Here is a 17,888-nt window from a genome sequence, read left to right as displayed (position 1 = left end):
AAGAATATTTTAATGCTTTTTGCTCATTTGATTTTTTTTCATTTTAAAGACACAGTTCCCTAGTCTATAGCCAAAGTGAACTGTCTAAAACTTCTCCTTAAAAGAAAGCTACTGAAGAAGTCTTCTGGAAATATTTTAGCTATGCTAAATCCAACTAGTATATTAAGCTTAGAACTTTGTCCCATTCAGAACCCACTGTAACTGAACATTATTCAATTTAATTTTCTTTCTGAAAGAAAAAAAATCATAAAGATAAATCCTAGAAAAGCTTATTGGCTTCCTTCTAAGCCTTATTGAAACGTCATCTCAAGAGAAGTAAGAAAAAAGTGTGGAAGGGGAATCACTTGGCTCCAGATAATACCTTTTGTGCCTCTCTCATAGGAACAGAGATCAAGAAGGGGCTTCAAAGACCATCTAGTTCAACGCTTTCATTTTGCAAACCAAAAACTGAGGCCCAGGAAGGTTAAATGATTTACCCAGGGTTACCCAGGGTCACCCAGGCGATAAGTATCAGTGGTAGGAATTGAACTCAGGTACTTTTTTTCCAGAACAAATGGCGTTTTCCACTGGACCACATTGTTTCTAGTTGTATAAACACAACTTCTGGCTCACTGCCCCAATTTTGAAAAGTAAAGATCACAATTTGTAGATTGACCTTGATGCTGAGCAAAGCACTTTTTGTGCATGGTAAAGTAAATCAATATTAATCAAAAAATGAACTTAAAAATAGTGAACAATTTCTAGCTAGTCCTCAATTACCTACAAACATCTTCTTTATGGATAATTCATAGTCTTCTATAACTAATATTCATTTGGGTCTAGGTCACTAGTCAATCAGGAACAGTTTAGGAGAGATCTGGGACATGCGGGAAAGCAGCAATAATAGCTGATATTCTTATAGTACTTGAGTTTCCCAAGAAATTGTACAGATGGAAGAATTAAAGCTCAGATGGATTTAGTACATTGACCATTGTTACATAGATGCTGATTGTCAGAAGCAGAAACAGAGCCTTACTCTAAAAGAAGTGACCTTCTTCTTGATACCACACTGTCCCATACTGGGGAAAGTTTAAAGTTCAACATTTGAGGTTTGGTTGATGAAAGAGATAGTTTCAATAAACCCGAGAAGACCCATATGAGCTGACACAGAGGCAAGTGAACAGGGCAAGAAGAATGACACATACCATAGCAATGCTGTAAAAACAAATAACTTTGAAAGATTTAAGAACTTTCATAAGTGCAATGATCTGCCATTCCAGACTGCAGAGGACCAGAGATGAAGCAAACTACCTACCTCCTGGAGGAGGTAATGGACTTAGGATACAGAATGGGGCACACATACATACATGTATACATATATGCACATACATGCATAGTATTAATGGTCAATATAGGAATTTACTTTAATTGCCTGTGCACTGCAACAATCCAGGGAGGTGGTAGTAGCTATGGATCAAATTAGGAGGAGTTGAATAAAAATAAGGGGATGATGGGAACATACAGAAAGAAGACGAGAAAATTTTTGAAAAACCATTGGTACATGTTTCATCTGTTGAGTAACAGAGTTAAAGTCATAGTGATTACGTTATTTTTCAAATAAACACACAAAATATGAGTTATAACCAATTGGTGGTCAAGTTCACCCATGGGTCTGAATAAACAAGTACTGCAGACAGGCATGTCCACATTGTCAGGGAGTTCAACAGGCATGGGCAGGAATATGTGCACTTAATGACTTGTTTACAATATGATACTATACAGTTGCATGGTGCAATATTGCATCATCCAAATCCCAATGCAGGAAAAGCCCCACAAATTTATAATAAAGTAATAAACTTAAGATGACATTTTGTTTTTGTTGTTTTTAAATTTTATTTATTTATTTTAAGTTTTCAGCATTCATTACCACAAAATTTTGAATTCCATTTTTCTCCCTATCTCTCCTCTCCCCCACCCCCAAATGCTAAGCATTTTGATGACCCCTTCCATCAATCTGCCCTCCCTTCTAACACCCTTCCCTTCCCTTATCCCCACCTTATCTTTTGTCCTTTAGGACAAGATAAATTTCTGTGCCCCATTATCTCTATTTCTTATTTCCCAGTTCTATGCTAGAACAATTCTCAACATTTGTTCCTAAAACTTTGAGTTTCAATTTCTCTTCCTTCCTCCCTCCCCACCCATCCCCACTGAGAAGGCTAGCAATTCAATATAGTCTATATATGTGTAGTTTTGCAAACAACTTTCATAATAGTGATGTTGTGTAACTACATTTGTCAACAAATATAGACTAACTACATTTCCCTCCATCCTATCCTGCCCCTATTTCTTCTATTCTCTCTTTTGACCTTGTCCTTCCCAAGAGTGTTTACTTCTAATTGTTCCCTCATTCCATTTGCATTTCCTTCTATCATCACCCCCCCCCCACCCTGCTTATCCCCTTCTCCCCTACTTTCCTGTAGTGTAAGATAGGTTTTCATACCAAATTGAGTGTGTATGTTATTTCTTCCCTGAGCCAAATGTGATGAGAATAAGCTTCACTTTTTCTCTCTCACCTCCCCCCTTTTCCCCTCCGTTGAAAAAGCTTTTTCTTGCCTCTTCTATGAGAGATAATTTGCCCCATTGCATTTCTCTGCCCAATATATTCCTCTCTCACTCCTTATTTTTATTTTTTTAGATATGATCCCTTTCCTATCCAACTCACCCTGTGTGCTCTCTCTCTTTCTCTCTCTGTCTCTCTCTCTCTGTCTCTCTCTCTCTCCCTCTCTCTCTCTCTCTCTCTATATATATATATATATACACATATATGTGGTGTGTGTGTGTGTGTGTGTGTGTGTGTGTGTGTATAATCCCACCAACTACCCAGATACTGAGAAAAGTCTCAAGAGTTACAAATATTATCTTTCCATGTAGGAATGTAAGCAGTTCAACTTTAGTAAGTCCCTCATGATTTCTCTTTCCTGTTTATCTTTTCATGCTTCTTTTGATTCTGGTGTTTGAAAGTCAAATTTTCATTACATACATATATATATATATATATATATATATATATATATATATATATATATATATATATATATATATATATATATATATATATATATACCTGGTGATTCTTGGTTTTAATCCTAGTTCCTTTGACTTTTGAAACATCATATTCCAAGCTATTCAATCCCTTGATGTAGAAGCTGCTAGATCTTGTGTTATCCTAATTGTATTTTCACAATACTTGAATTATTTCTTTCTAACTGCTTGCAATATTTTTTCCTTGACCTGGAAACTCTGGAATTTGGCTAGTATGTTTTGAATCTCTTTCAGGAGGTGATCAGTGAATTCTTTCATTATTTATTTTTCCCTCTGGTTCTAGAATATCAGGGCAGTTTTCCTTGATAATTTCATGAAAGATGATGTCTAGGCTCTTTTTTTGATCATGGCTTTCAGAGAGTCCCATAATTTTAAATTGTCTCTCCTGGATCTATTTTCCATGTCAGTTGTTTTTCCAGTGAGATATTTCACATTATCTTCCTTTTTTTTCATTCTTTTGGTTTTGTTTTGTAATTTCTTGTTTTCTCATAAAGTCATAAGCTTCCATCTACTCCATTCTAATTTTTAAAGAACTATTTTCTTCAGTGAACTTTTGAACTTCCTTTTCCATTTGGCTAATTCTGCTTTTTAAACCATTTTACTCATTGACTTTTTGAACCTCTTTTGCCTATTGTTTGCCTATTTTTAACAGTGTTATTGTCTTCAGCATTTTTTTGGGTCTCCTATTGACTTGCTTTTCATGATTTTCTTGCATCACTCTCATTTTTCTTCCCAATTTTTCCTCCTCTCTTACTTGGTTTCCAAAATCTTTTTTAGCTCTTCCATGGCCTGAGACCACTGTGTTGGGGTGTAAGCTCGGTTCTCACGTGAACAGTCTCAGGTCAGATAAAGGTGAAGGCTTCTAAACCACAGAGCTCTCATGAGGCCCCTCAGGGAACAGCTGGGAATTGAGGAGTGAAACATAAGCTATCTTGTTTTTCCACCTCTTCTCAGTGGAAACTTGCTGGGGAGAACATCCCACCTTTGAGATTGGTCCATGGTCTGAGCACACCTGTTGTTAATTAGATAAGGGGCTGAGAGCATGCACGGTGTCCACCAGCAAACTAGCAGGGGGAGAGCTTAAATGGGGACAGGAAAGCCTGAGGGCTCTCCTTTCCTTTCTCCTCAGGAGGGAGAAGGGGGCTTCCGCAGGGGGCCCCTGTGGGGAGCACTAGCCCTGCATACTGAGAGGTGGAGGGTTCCTCTCTCCTCCAGAAGGAGAAGGGGGCTCCATGGGGAGAACTCGTCCTGCATGCTGACATGTAGCTGGTATCCGGAATAAAGCCTACACTTCTGTTTGACTCTGGAGGTCTCTTCTCTTGTTTGTTTATCCAGTTCGCCACCAAAGACCTGAGTTAGGTAAGAAGGACCCGGCAGCCCATGGCAGTTAGGCTGGACACCATTGCATATTTATTTTGGATATTTGGGATGCAGAAGGCCTTGACTTTCATGTCTTTCCTTGATGGTATGCATTGTTCTTCCTCATCCAAGAGGATGGGAACATATACCTGTTCACCAAGAAAGTAACCTTCTGTAGTCTTGTTTTTTTCCCTTTTTGAGCATTTTCCCAACCTGTTACTTGATTTTTGGGTCCTTTTTCCAGAGTACGGTATACTCTGGGGACCTGTAAGATCTCAGTTCTTCCAAGGTGGCACAATCAAGCCTGCACACTGGTCTGGGAGCAACAAGAAACTTTTCTGCCCAAAATCTATGAGTAGTAGAATTCCCTCTCCACAACTGCCTCTAGTTCCACCACACCAGCACTCAGGGCTGAGGTTCATATCAGCTCCTCAATTCCCCCAGGGGCTTTAAGCTGAACAATAGACACTTGCTGCTGCCTGCCACAGCTACTGCCAATGCAGCTGCTGCCACCTGGATCTGGAAGGGGGATCCTGCTCCCTTCTTGCCTGACTGAAGAAGCCCTCTCACTGACCTTTGAAGCTGCTTTTGTCACTTGTGGGTTGAGGGATCTGCAAACCTTTGCTGCTGCTGGGTATTCCACCCCTGAGACCTGCTCCAGTCTTGATCCTCTTGGTGCAGCATGACCAGGGCTGGCCTGTGCTCTACTCCATGTCTGGTATGACAGACCTTTCCCATTGGCCTTCCAGGTTACCCTGTACTGGAAATCTCTTCCACTCCATCTTTCTGTGGCTTCTGCTGCTCTACAGTTTGTTGAGAGTCAGTCTTTACAGGTATTTTATGGGCTGTGAAGGAAGAGCTAGAGTATGTGCATCTTTCTACTCTGCCATCTTAAAATGACATTTTAAAAATATATATTTTATATTATTTGAAGTGATGCAAATTTCAAAAAAACACTAAAGGGTTAAAGAAAATAGATTTTCTGGGGGCTACTGAGTAATTTTTTTTAAAAAGGTGGCAGTAGGCTAAATAAGTTTGGAAACTTCTGGCTTAGATATAATGTGCCTATACACAAACATATCTAATCAGCAGGGAAAAGCATAGTGACTGAAGCACCCAAGTGTGAAGGACCCCATCTCAACATGGGTAGATGTTTTTTAATGTTCTTAGATAATACGAAAACCATTTCAATGTAGTTTGTAGGCACTGTGAAGTTGAATCAACTGCAACTCTTGAGTCTTAGACCCCTGGGACAGGTAAGTCCTAGAGAAAGTTTCCTCATCTTGTAGGCAAAAAAGTACATGGAATAGGAATCTGGGGGAAAGGGAGGAACCCTGGGAGAAAGTGATTCTATCACAAAACTTCTTGTAGATCTAGTTTGGTCAAAAAGGAATATATGGGTTCTATGTAACAATTACCCTTTATTGGTTCTATGTAACAGTCCCCCTTGTGCTTCCTTTCTCTCCTAAATGCTTTCCTTTTCAGAAATATGGCTGCCAGGAGGAGACTGGTTTCTTCGTCATGAGTTGATATTTGTGTAGTGACAGAGTCATTCAGTCCCCTTGATTCGACCATCATAGTACTTAAGAATGACAGCAAGGCCAATCTATGCTCCTCAGAGTAGCTGTCCCTGAGAAAATACAAATATCTTTTGCGAAAGAGATAAAGGCCTTGAGTCCACTTAGGTAGCCTGTATCCACTCTACAGTATCTGAAGAATCCTGTCTTTCACTCCATACCAGTCAAGGAAGGTTCTCAAGCATCTCTTGTATACTCCAGTGTCCATAGCTTTTCTTCTGTTGCTGTTTTCCTTTTGTTCTGTGAGAGGACCATGACATCAGAAGATGATGCCATGACTTGCAAGTGAATTGGATTTTAGTGGGGGAGGACTATGTGAAGTCACCAGAATCACTTTCTCCTCTGGAGCCATCTGGGTCCAGTGGCCAGATATAGATCAGGATGAATGGAGATTGCCCTGGCTTAACATCTGAGTACTGTACTCATTATGGCCCACCAACCCATGTATATTCTAGGACTTGAACAAAATACCTGCCTTATGTGCAATGAAACCTTAGCAGTAAAAGAAGTTGTTGCTCCTTCCCCTTTCCCTATAGGATGAGATAGCTTTTTTAAAGTTTTTTTATCCTTATTTGATCCTCCCAACAACCTATTATCCCCATTTAATGGATAGGGAAATTATGGCAAGTGGAGGCTTGCCTAGGCTTACATAGCTAGTGTCGAAAGCTAGGTATGAACTCAGGTCTTCCTGACTCCAGGCCCAGCTCTGTATCCATTCTGCCAAGTAGCTGGCCTGGGACATAACTTCTAATACCAGTTAGGAACTTACCAAGGATAATAGCCCTCAGAAAACCCATTTCCCTCTACAGATATTAATGCCCTATTTTTAAAATGAGGAAATAAAAATGAGGCTTAGAAAGGTTAAGTAATCCCTCTAAGGTCTCATAAGTGACAATGCAAATATGCAAAACAAGAAGCTATGATTAAAACTGTGTGATAATTTTTCTGTATGCTAATTCCCTCCACCAATGGGGACTGCGGTGTATCCTTAGGAAAGAGTTGCATGAAACACACCAAGGTTAATGATTTACCCTGGGTCACAAGAACACTAAATATCAAAATCAGAATTTGAATTCAGGTCTCCTTGACTCCAAACCCAAATTAGGCAAGTCTGGCATTTTAAAACCACGGCTTCCCGACCTATAATCTAGTTCTCATTCCCTTATACCACATTGCCTCTGTTGTATATTTTGTAGAAATAATCAAGCCATTTGTGCCAAAATGGAAAGTTTCCACTTCATTAGGTTCTCAGCTAAAGAGTTACAAGTTCAGCCTCCCATTTCACATTCACCATCTATGTTTTCATTGTTTTTGCTCCCAGAGGAATTAACATCTCTACCGAATTAAAAGCTAACCTTACTTTCCCATTGATCAGTCTGAAGAGTTACAAGCTGTAGGGCACATGCAATCCTTGTCATTCTGTTTGAAACTTTCAGGCCATATTGCTATCTCTTTGACCTTTTACATTGACTCTTGTCCACAACTTTTTGAACACAACTTCCCTTTGTTTCCATCTTCCTGTTGTCACTTGCACCATATCTTCAGCTCTCTGACTGTTCCTGAAGGAAGCTCATGGCTAAAGCTCCTACTCGTTATAATCATTTTCAGCACATGCTACAGGGAATTTCTTTTGTTTCAGAAAATCCGAGGACATATTGCCAAATACCCTAGAAATCAGAATCTAAAAGACAACTTTATTGCATTTCAAAGAGAAGAGAAGACCTGGGGAGTAGAAGGCCAATTCCTTAATTACAGGATTTCAACTTTACCAAATCAATACTGCTACAGACTGTTCCTGTTTGATATCTGCAGGAGCAATGAAAACAAAGTGTTTGCCCACAAATGCAGTAGTGAAAAGAATTGCAAGGAAATCATGTCTTGAAACTTTAAAAAAAAAGAAGAAAAGAAAAGCTTCATAACTATTCCTTCATCCAAATATTGATTGGATTTGAGGGACTTTTAGTCATTTCTACTTTATTTTATTTGGATAGAGAGCTAGATTTGCAGTTGGGAAGACCTGGGTTCAAGTCTCACCTTTAATGTTTCTTGGCTATGACCAGAGGTAAGCCACTCCAATTCTCTTAGCCTCAGTTTTCTCATTTATAAAATCAGTCAATCTATCGATATTTATTTATCAAGTACCTACGACTGTGAATGAAAAGATGAAAGCAAAGCAATGCCTAACCTCAGAGAGCCTACACTCAATCACTGAAAAAACAAATACACAAATAATACACAAAATACAGACAAAATAAATGCAAGAGAATTTTTATTGGGGAAGGGGTTGTGTGTATAGGAAATATCAGTTGAATGGATAGGGGAAAGGTTTCGTGTAGATCATGGTGCTTGAGCTGAGCTTTGAAGAAGTCTCCAGATTCTAAGAAGCAGAGGTGAGAAGGGGGTGAATCCTGACTGCAGGGAAAAGCAAAGATACAGAGATGGTGATAAAATTTAATTTATGAGAGACAACAAATAGGCTATAGTGGCTGGACAATAGATCATATGAAGGAGAGTTCTGAATAATGAGGCTGGAAGGGTAGACTGGAAGCAGATTGAGAAATGTTTTAAATGTCAAATAGAACATTTTGTACTTTATATTAGAAAAAATCTGGAACCACTGGAACTTCCTGAGATAGAATGTGGTATTGTCAGACACGTGCTTGCAAAATATCACTTTGACAGCTCTGTGGATGAAGGAATGGAGAATGTATATGTGTATGCATATGCCTATGAGTATGTATATGTACATATGTGTAAATATGTATATATATACTATATGTGTATATATGTATGCATAAGTATCTATATGTATGCATATACATGTGTATATACATGTGTATTGTGTGTATATGCACATGTGTGCATATTATATGTATATGTATGTGTACATGTATGTGTATATATAATATATATTTTATAGCATAAAAAAGAAAAATAGGAGTCTCTTGCAGTAGAGAGGTGAGAATCAACAATCATTTATTAAGCAGTTATTACATGTCAGGCTCTGGGCTAACCTTGCCAGGAACACAAACAGAAGCAAAAAGAAAGACCATTCATACCCTCAATGAACCTACCTTCTAATGGGAGAAAACAGTACAGTGTAGGGAGCTAAGAAAAGGGCATTGAGGTTTGGGTGAGACAAGGTAAATAAAATGTTGTGTAGATGAGTCAGGAGTATAGCCTGAAGAGAAATGAAGATACGGTTGACCTGGGCCCCTTCCTTAAAATGGAGGGTCTGGGAGGAGTTAGCCAATCAAAAGGGCTGAGAGTACTTCTGGTGTGAGAAGTAGTCCAGAGGTGGAGGGATCTTCTAGGGTGCAGAGGTTTCTGCGGTATAGTAGAAAAGTCCTGTAGAGATGAGTCAGGAGTACAGCTTAGAGAGGAACTAATGAAGGCCTAAACAAGGGTGGTCACCATGTGAGAGGATGGGAGACGGTTACAGCAGAAATTGTGGAGGTAGAATTGATATGACTTAGGGTCTGACTGGAGAGGGTAGTGAGGGAGAATAAGGAGTCAAACATGACTCCATGTTGAAAAAATAGGATAACTAGGAGGATGGTGGTATCCTTGACAGAAAGAGCAGTTAGAATGATGGATGTGTTTGAGGAAAAAGATAATGAGTGCTGTTTGACATGTTGGATTTGAAATGACTACAGGATATTCAGTTGAAAATATCTTCCAAGCCTGTTGAAAAAATCACCTAAAACTCAAGGCATTCATTTAGAGCCACAAAAGAAGAATCAGACTATAGACATATTAATACATGTCATAGCCATGAGCTGATTAAAAGATTTCTTTTTGTCAGATTTTATATTGGAATACTGGGAAAAATAGTTAAATGCTATTTAAATGCTTATGTGCTACAGAATTGGAAGAAAAATGAGGTAAGTACAAAATTGGGAAGTAATTGAGAGTACTACTGAGTTTGGCAAGATTGGAATATTGCAGGACCGAGTCATATTAAGAGTATATATAAAGTTGAGCAGGAGAAAGAAAAGTTTTCTTAGTCTGTCAGAGTAACAGCTCCTAGCCTGCCCATAACCCTTTGCAGCTATGTCAAATCAATCAGCAATTTGATTGATGACTTCCCCATTGTACTAGGCACCAGGGATAAAAAAACAGAGTGAAACAATCTCTACTCTCAAGGATCATATAGTTTTCAAACTCTCTAGAAACACAACAAATTAAGAAGGCCTAGGATTCTGTGGCCTCAAGCCCAACAGGCTACTGACTAGATCTCAGGTAAAAAGCCAGAGGGGAATAATAATACTTGTGTTCCCTACCTGAGAGCATTGTTATGAAGTTTAAATGATATCAGATATGTAAATTGTACTAATGTTAAAGCTAGCAGGTAATAGTAGTAGTAATAGTAGTAGTAGCAGCAACAGCAATAATAGTTGTGGTAGTGGTAGTGGTGATGGTGATGGTGGTAGTGGTAGTACTAATTGTGGCAGTAGTAGTGATGGTGCTGGTAGTGGTGGTAATTGTAGTGGTAGTGGTGGTGGTAGTAGTAGTAGTAGTAGTAGCTGCAACAGCAGCAGCAGAAACTCCGTGTTTACTTATTCTCTTAGACCTGTGAATGAAGACAATAAAGCAAAGTATTTATGGATGTTTAAATTTAACATGGGAGGAATTTTGTACATTGATTTCTTTTAAGCCATAGATAAGGCTGTTTCAGAGTCATTAGCTAATTCTGACTGAACCTGACCATGAAATCCTCAAAGTTGCTCTCTCTTACTTGGTGCTATGAACAAACAGGGATGTCATAACAACTTCACATCTCAGCTGAACTGAAAAAGGTTCAAAAATGAACAAGTTTCCCAAGGGAGAGCTTGTAGGCTTTGGTCAAGAGGCCACAAGTCTAATTCAATTCATATCCATTATATTCTTGGAAGGGAAGTGGCAGTGACTGTAAGAAATGTTTCCTGGAGATTTCGAGTCAGTTGATCAAGGATTCTTGGCTATAGATATAGTCTCCTGCTTGAAGCTAAAAACTCATCACGGAAACTATTCTCCGACCCCCCAGAAAAAAAAATACATGGAGGATTTTTTTAATAAGATGTTTGATTTATCCCAGAATTTCTCCTAGTAACTGATTCCCCTGATTTGATTCAATTTCAGTTTCTGACAGTGACCTCAAGATTGTACATAATGATAATAACTCTCATTTACATAGTGCTTCAAATTTTGCAAAGCACTTAACATATATTATCTCACTTGATCTTCATAATTACCTTAGAGAGTAGACACCACTCCTATCCCCCTTTTTAAAAGTGAGGACACTGAGGATCAGAGAGGTTAAGTAACTTAGCCAGGGTCACACAGCTTGTAAGTGTCTGAGCCAGAATCTTAACTGACTCTGCTTTAGCACATGATCCACAACGCCAGCTTAGTGCATTGCTGTTTGATCTTTATCACAACCAATAGTTATCCTTTAACCAAGTCCCTCTCAAAACCAGTAGAACTTTGTCTTACCCTATCCCTGTAGATCCCTTCCTCAATACCTTTTATTGGTCTATCAACAATAATAAAAGCAAAGAAATGGAAAGTGTTACCTAATGAAGAGGGAAGGTACTAAATCTTCACAGAAGATAAACTTGAGGACTATGGCTTCTGGACCCATCAAAGCAGTTCTCTTTTATCAAAGATCACAATCACCTATCACCATCTTGACATTTAATTCCAGGGCATGAGAAAATCAAATTCCCTCCCCATTTTTCTTTATGATGTGAGAGTTGGGTAGGAAGATTATTTAGGTTGACTTGATTTCTATTTGGTGCTAAATATTTTTCCATCCTTATTGCTTTTCTTATTGTGTTTGACTAGCTTTCAATGATGGGGATGAATTGAATGATCAAGATTGGTCTTAGGGATCTTGTCTTGAGTCTGAAAAACTTATATAGTTTTGTTCTTGTCCACGGACCTCCTTATTTACTCTGGCTCCTGATTCCTTGGGTTCTAGGGTGCCTTATATCCTTCAGGAAAGGCTGAGCTTAGTAAAAAGAGAACCCTCTGGTCACAAGCCCTGAATCAGATCAACTTAGCAAATGTCAATTTGCCTGGTGATATGTTTGTTTAAATTATTTTTTTTATTCAGTGCAACAAGCATTCAATGTAGTAAGCAACAGGAAAAGTCACCATCAACAATGGGGGTTGATATCATTGAAAAGTTTTAAATAATACTGAAGCTATAATCATCTTGTAAGCTTTTGCCAAAGCCACACCTAGATCCCAATTGATCTAGAGATACATGAGACCTACATGAGTAATTCCCAAAGCGTCAGTGATGATACTGAGTTGTCCTGTGTATATCTAACAAAAAAGTTCCTCCATGGTCATTTCTAAGTTTAATTCAACAAGCATTGTCATCTTTCCGGTTACCAAGGTTTAAAACTTGGATTGGCCAATAAGGAGAGGCATTGTGGCCCACTCTGAGCTTAATCTACCATAGTGCTTTGCAATGCTCTGACATAATAGACATGTTTTACTCCCTGAGTGAACTCAAAATGCCCCTTCCTGTGTCAACACTGCAAGGCCAGATGAAGCTGATCATAACATTCTTCTGCTTATAACTACCAAGGACAAGGCACCTTGACCAGACACTACCTTAAATAGTAGGACTTTTCTAAAGTATTTATGGACAAATACTATGTTATGTCATGTTAATGGTAACTTAAACATAGATATCCTGGGACTGTAATTTCAATTGACAGTTTGTCAGTTGCCTTGTTGTATGTACAACCTATTCACTTAAGAAATTCCTTTCTCATATCACAATTAATCATATAGAGACCGTAATTTTGGTTGACGTGGCATCCTGAGCCAGAAAGGTGGGGAGAGGTAAGATATAAATTTGCTCTGAAGACATAAACATCATCTTTGTCTATCTTTGAGTTTATTGTCTTACTATGAGCTCCTATGTGTATCTCTATATGCATGTTTCACAAGCTTTGAGAGAAATAAACACTCATATTCAGACTAATTCTGTATGTTTTTCTACGAACAAACTTAGTAATGGTTGGCTGTAGCAAAACAGTAAAGAAACTGATTTACCTGATAATCGTCACCTCTCTTCCCCCTTGGTCTCAGCTAAGATATGAAAGAACATGGTAAAGAATGATATGTTTGGAATTCACTAAGATTAATTTTGCATATAATTGAAAAAAAGTAAGAAGGAAGTTCTGGTCATTGCAACTGGTGTCCTGGCCCCATAGGAACTACTGGTCTAGTCTCTCTCAGACTATGGACCTATCCATGGAGGCTGGTCTATCCTGTTTGTCTCACATAGCTCCAGGTCATCAAAATGTCCTTGACTCTGTCCAAGATTACTCTCCTTGGCACAATAGCTCTCTAGGAACAGTACCAGGTCATCCTTCACTGTGCCTACCTCCTGAAATGAAGCTAATGATAGGTGTATCTGCCCATTTTGCCAATAACATGGTGGAATTTTCCCTGAAAAAGTGGGCTAGAAGTCTCTTTTGGGGCAAATGAAGAGGAAATTCAAAGATCTTGAGAAATAGGTGCTTGAATACATTTCCTGCCTTCTCTGTTTTTCTACTGATCTATTTGCCATCATTAATCCAGCCCAGGCATTAGAAACACCTGTTGCATTCCTCTCCATACAAGTTGTTTTTCCCATGATAGATTTTGTGCCCCTAGAAGGCATTCGCAGTCTACTATGAGTGTGCGTGTTTCATAATCCATCCTGTAGAGTCAAGAATCTTCACTGAATTGGGGGTTGGACTGAGGTTTTAGTCTCTGGACAGTATCCTCAATACCTGACATAAATAATAGGTGCTTAACAAATGCTTTTGAATGAATGAATGAAAGGTACTGTGCCATGTGCCAAAGCAAACTGGAAAACAGAGTATAGTCCCTGCCCTAAAGGTTACAATATATTAAAGGATATAACATTGAAACAAGTCAATACAGTATAATGTGAGTGAGAAAGAGCACTAAGGACTAGGAAGATCATGAAAGAATTCTTGCAGGAAATAGTACCTGAGATGAACCTTTGTTGTTAAGTCATTTCAGCCATATCTGGGGTTTTGTTGGTTGTTTGTCATTTCCTCCTCTAGCTCATTTTACAAATGAGGAAATTGAGACAAATAGGGTTAAGTGACTTGCCCAAGGTCACACAACTTGTATCTGAGGCTGAATTTGAACTCATGAAGATGAATCTTCCTGATTCCAAGCCCAGTGTACCATCCACTGTGTCATTTAGCTGCCTCCAAGATGAACCTCAGTATCATCAGATCAGATCAGATCAGATTTGGAGCTGGAAGGACTCTTAAAGTCCATCTGTTACAATCCCTTCATTTTACATATGAGGAACCTGAGGTCCTGAGGTCCTGAGGAGGGCCTGAGAAGCTAAGCACATATTTTGCCCAAGTAGTAACCATTAGGGCCAGAATTCTGATGCAGTGCCATTTCCATTGTCCCAAGCACAAAGGAGTCTAAAAGAAGGAGGAGAGGTCATAATGCAAATACATTACATACATTTACTTTTTTCCCCCATGAATTCTTTTTATTTATTTATGCTTAGTATACGACATTCAATTCCACAAGTTTTGGAATTTTAAATTTTCTCCCTCTCCTCCTTCCCTAAGACAGCATGCAATCTGATATAGGCTCTACATATACATACATATTCTCACATTAGTCATGTTGCAAAGAAGAATTATAACCAATAGAATGAACCACGAGAAGGAAGAAATAAAACAAAAAAGAGAAGTCAAATAATATGCTTCCATTTGCATTCAGATTCTGTAATTCTTTCTGTGGACAGGGAGAGCATTTTTCTAATAGGAGTCTTTTGCAGTTGTCTCAGAACCTTGCATTGCTGAGGAGAGCCAAGTCTATCAAAATTAGTCATCGCACAATGCACGATGTTCTCCTGGTTTGCTTCCCTCACCCAGCATCAGTTCATATAAGTCTTTCCAGGTTTTTCTGAAGTCCACCTGCTCATTATTTCTTATAGCACAATAGCATTCCATTACATTCATATACCACAACTTGCTCAGTCATTCTTCAATTGATGGGCATTCCCCCAATTTCCAGTTCTTCGATCATAAGAAGAGCTGCTATAAATATTTTTGTACGTATGAGTCCTTTTCTCATTTGTATGATCTTTTTGGGATAAAGCCCTGGAAGTGATATTGCAGGGTCACATTTTTATAGCCCTTTGGGCATAGTTCCAAGTGGCTCTCCAAAATGGTTGGATCAGTTCACAACTCCACCAATGCATTAGTGTTCCAATTTTCCCACATCTTATCCAGCATTTATAATTTTCCTCTTTTGTCATGCTAGTCAATTTGATGGAGCTACTTTGATTTTCATTTCTCTAATCAATAGTGATTTAGAGCATTTTTTAATTTTACTAGAGATAGCTTTAATTTCTTCCGCTGAAAACTGCCTATTCATATCCTTTCACCATTTATCAATTGGGGAATGACTTATATTCTTATAAATTTAGCTCAGTTCTCTATATATTTTAGAAATGAGACTTTTATCAGAGACACTAGTTGTAAAAACTCTTTTCCAGTTTTCTGCTTCCCTTCTACTCTTGGTTGCATTGGCTTTGTCCAAAAAAAAAAATATCAATTTAATATAATTAAAATTATCCATTTTGCATTTCATAATGTTCTCTATTTCTTGTTTGGTCATAAATTCTTCTGTTCTCCATAAATCTGACAGGTAAACAATGCCTTACTCTCCCATTTTGCTTACAGTATCAACCTTTATATATAAATTGTATGCCCATTTGGACTTTATTTTTCTATACAGTGTAAGATATTGGTTTATGCCCTGTTTCTGCTGCACTATTTTCCAGTTTTCCCAGCAGTTTTGGTCAAATAGTGAGTTCTTATCCCAGATGCTGGAGTCTTTGGGTTTATCAAACACTACATTACTATAGCTATTGGTGACTGTGACTTGTGTACCTAACCTATTCCACTGATCTGTTTCTTAGCCAATACCAAGTAGTTTTGATGATTGCTGCTTTATAGTACAGTTTAAGATCTGATATGTCAAGGTCACTTTCCCTAACATTTGTTTTCATTAATTCCTTTGACATTCTGGACCTTTTCTTCTTCTAGATGAATATTATTACTTTTTTCCAACTCCATAAAATAAATTTTGGTAGTTTGATTGGTATAGCACTGAATAAGTATATTGATTTAGGTAGAATTGTCATTGTTATTATGTTAACTCGGCCTGCTCAAGGGCAACTGATGACTTTTTTTCAATTACTTAGATCTGATTTTATTTGTGTCAAAAGTTTTTTTGTAATTGTGTTCATATAGTTCCTGGGTTTGTTTTGGCAGGTAGACTCCCAAGTATTTTATATCTGCAGTAACTTTAAATGGAATTTCTCTTTTTATCTCTTGCTGTTAGGTTTTGTTAGTAATATATAGAAATGCTGAGGATTTATGTGGATTTATTTGTATTTGCTTTTTAAAGTGCAATTCAGAAACTGATGACATATAAACATTTAACGAATCCACTAGTTTCTTTTTTCAGTTTTTATGGAGCCACTATCTAAAGCTACAAACTCAGAAACGTTGATTTTGAAATATTCAGATGTACATCTAGAAATTAAACATCATTAACAGACCTGGCACCTTAGCTCCTTGAGGCTGTGCTATAATAAAAATGTCAATGGAAATGGAGGCCATATTTCTGATATGGAATATTTTAGGTCCCATGGAGATTTTAAATTAATTATGCTGAACTGGGTATATTGCATGGTCTTCGGGTCTTTCTGATTTTGTCATATGGGAAAAACTCATCAGAGATAAAACAGAAGAAATGATGCTCTTGCCTGAATAGAAAATTATGCTAAAGGGCATAATTCTTTCAGGAATGATTTGTAGTTGTCACTAAATGGAATAATCTCTTGGTGTATGTAGAATACAGAGTGTATTAGGTATGGAATGGAAGAAAGGAAGGACCTCCTAGCTAGTGATAAATAACATATTAATTCAGGCAGTCCTGAAGTTTAGAATTCTTTGTGCTCTTTGAATTGGTCTCCTGATTTCTCCCTTTCTCCTTTCCCCCTTCTCTGCTCACTTGGATCAGACATTCATTTATTCATTCAACAAACATATATCCACTATCTACCAATACTATGCCTTGAGGTTTGGTGCACTGTGCAGAATCCAAAGAAGATTATAACATTGACCTTTCACTTCTTCATCAAGGTTATTACAATCAAGTAGGTGTGATATTATATATAAAAAGGAATAACTTTGATACAAGGGTGATAGTTGTAGGGGAAAGGGAGGCAGAGAAATGAAGAGAGAGAGAGAGAGAGAGAGAGAGAGAGAGAAAGAGAGAGAGAGAGAGAGAGAGAGAGAGAGAGAATGAATTAAAATGAGAAGAGGGAAAGATTCTTTTTGGCTGGGCCATTCAGGAAAATAGCTTCATGGAGAAGGGAATATATGAGCTGGTTCTAGAGAGTTGGGAAGGATTTCAGCAGGTAGATATGAGAGAAAATGGCATTCTTAACATACATAATGATACATGTAATAGAATGGAGGTATGGGATAGCTTCAGGACATGGCAAGTATTCTAGTTTGGCTAGAGCATAAAATATGTCAAAGGGTGTAGGCTGAGCAAAACCTGGAAGGGCCTGTCCTTGTTTGCCAAGCTAAATACCTTAATTGGTAGGTATTTCATCTAGGATTCTCAACCTGCTGCTAAGATGAATGGGATAGAATTTCACACAGGTGCCCATTCAGAGACCAACCTAGGTTGTCTCTGGGAGATGTTATCATCATAGATTCATTTAGTTCTGGAAAATTGGCCCCCAGATGTTATGGAGAGGTAAAGATGGAGTGCCAAATGCACACTTCCTTCAGATGGAAGGGA

The sequence above is a fragment of the Notamacropus eugenii genome, chromosome 6 (assembly GCF_028372415.1).
Source record: "Notamacropus eugenii isolate mMacEug1 chromosome 6, mMacEug1.pri_v2, whole genome shotgun sequence".
Lineage (NCBI taxonomy): Eukaryota > Metazoa > Chordata > Mammalia > Diprotodontia > Macropodidae > Notamacropus > Notamacropus eugenii.
This window is presented reverse-complemented; position numbering follows the sequence as displayed.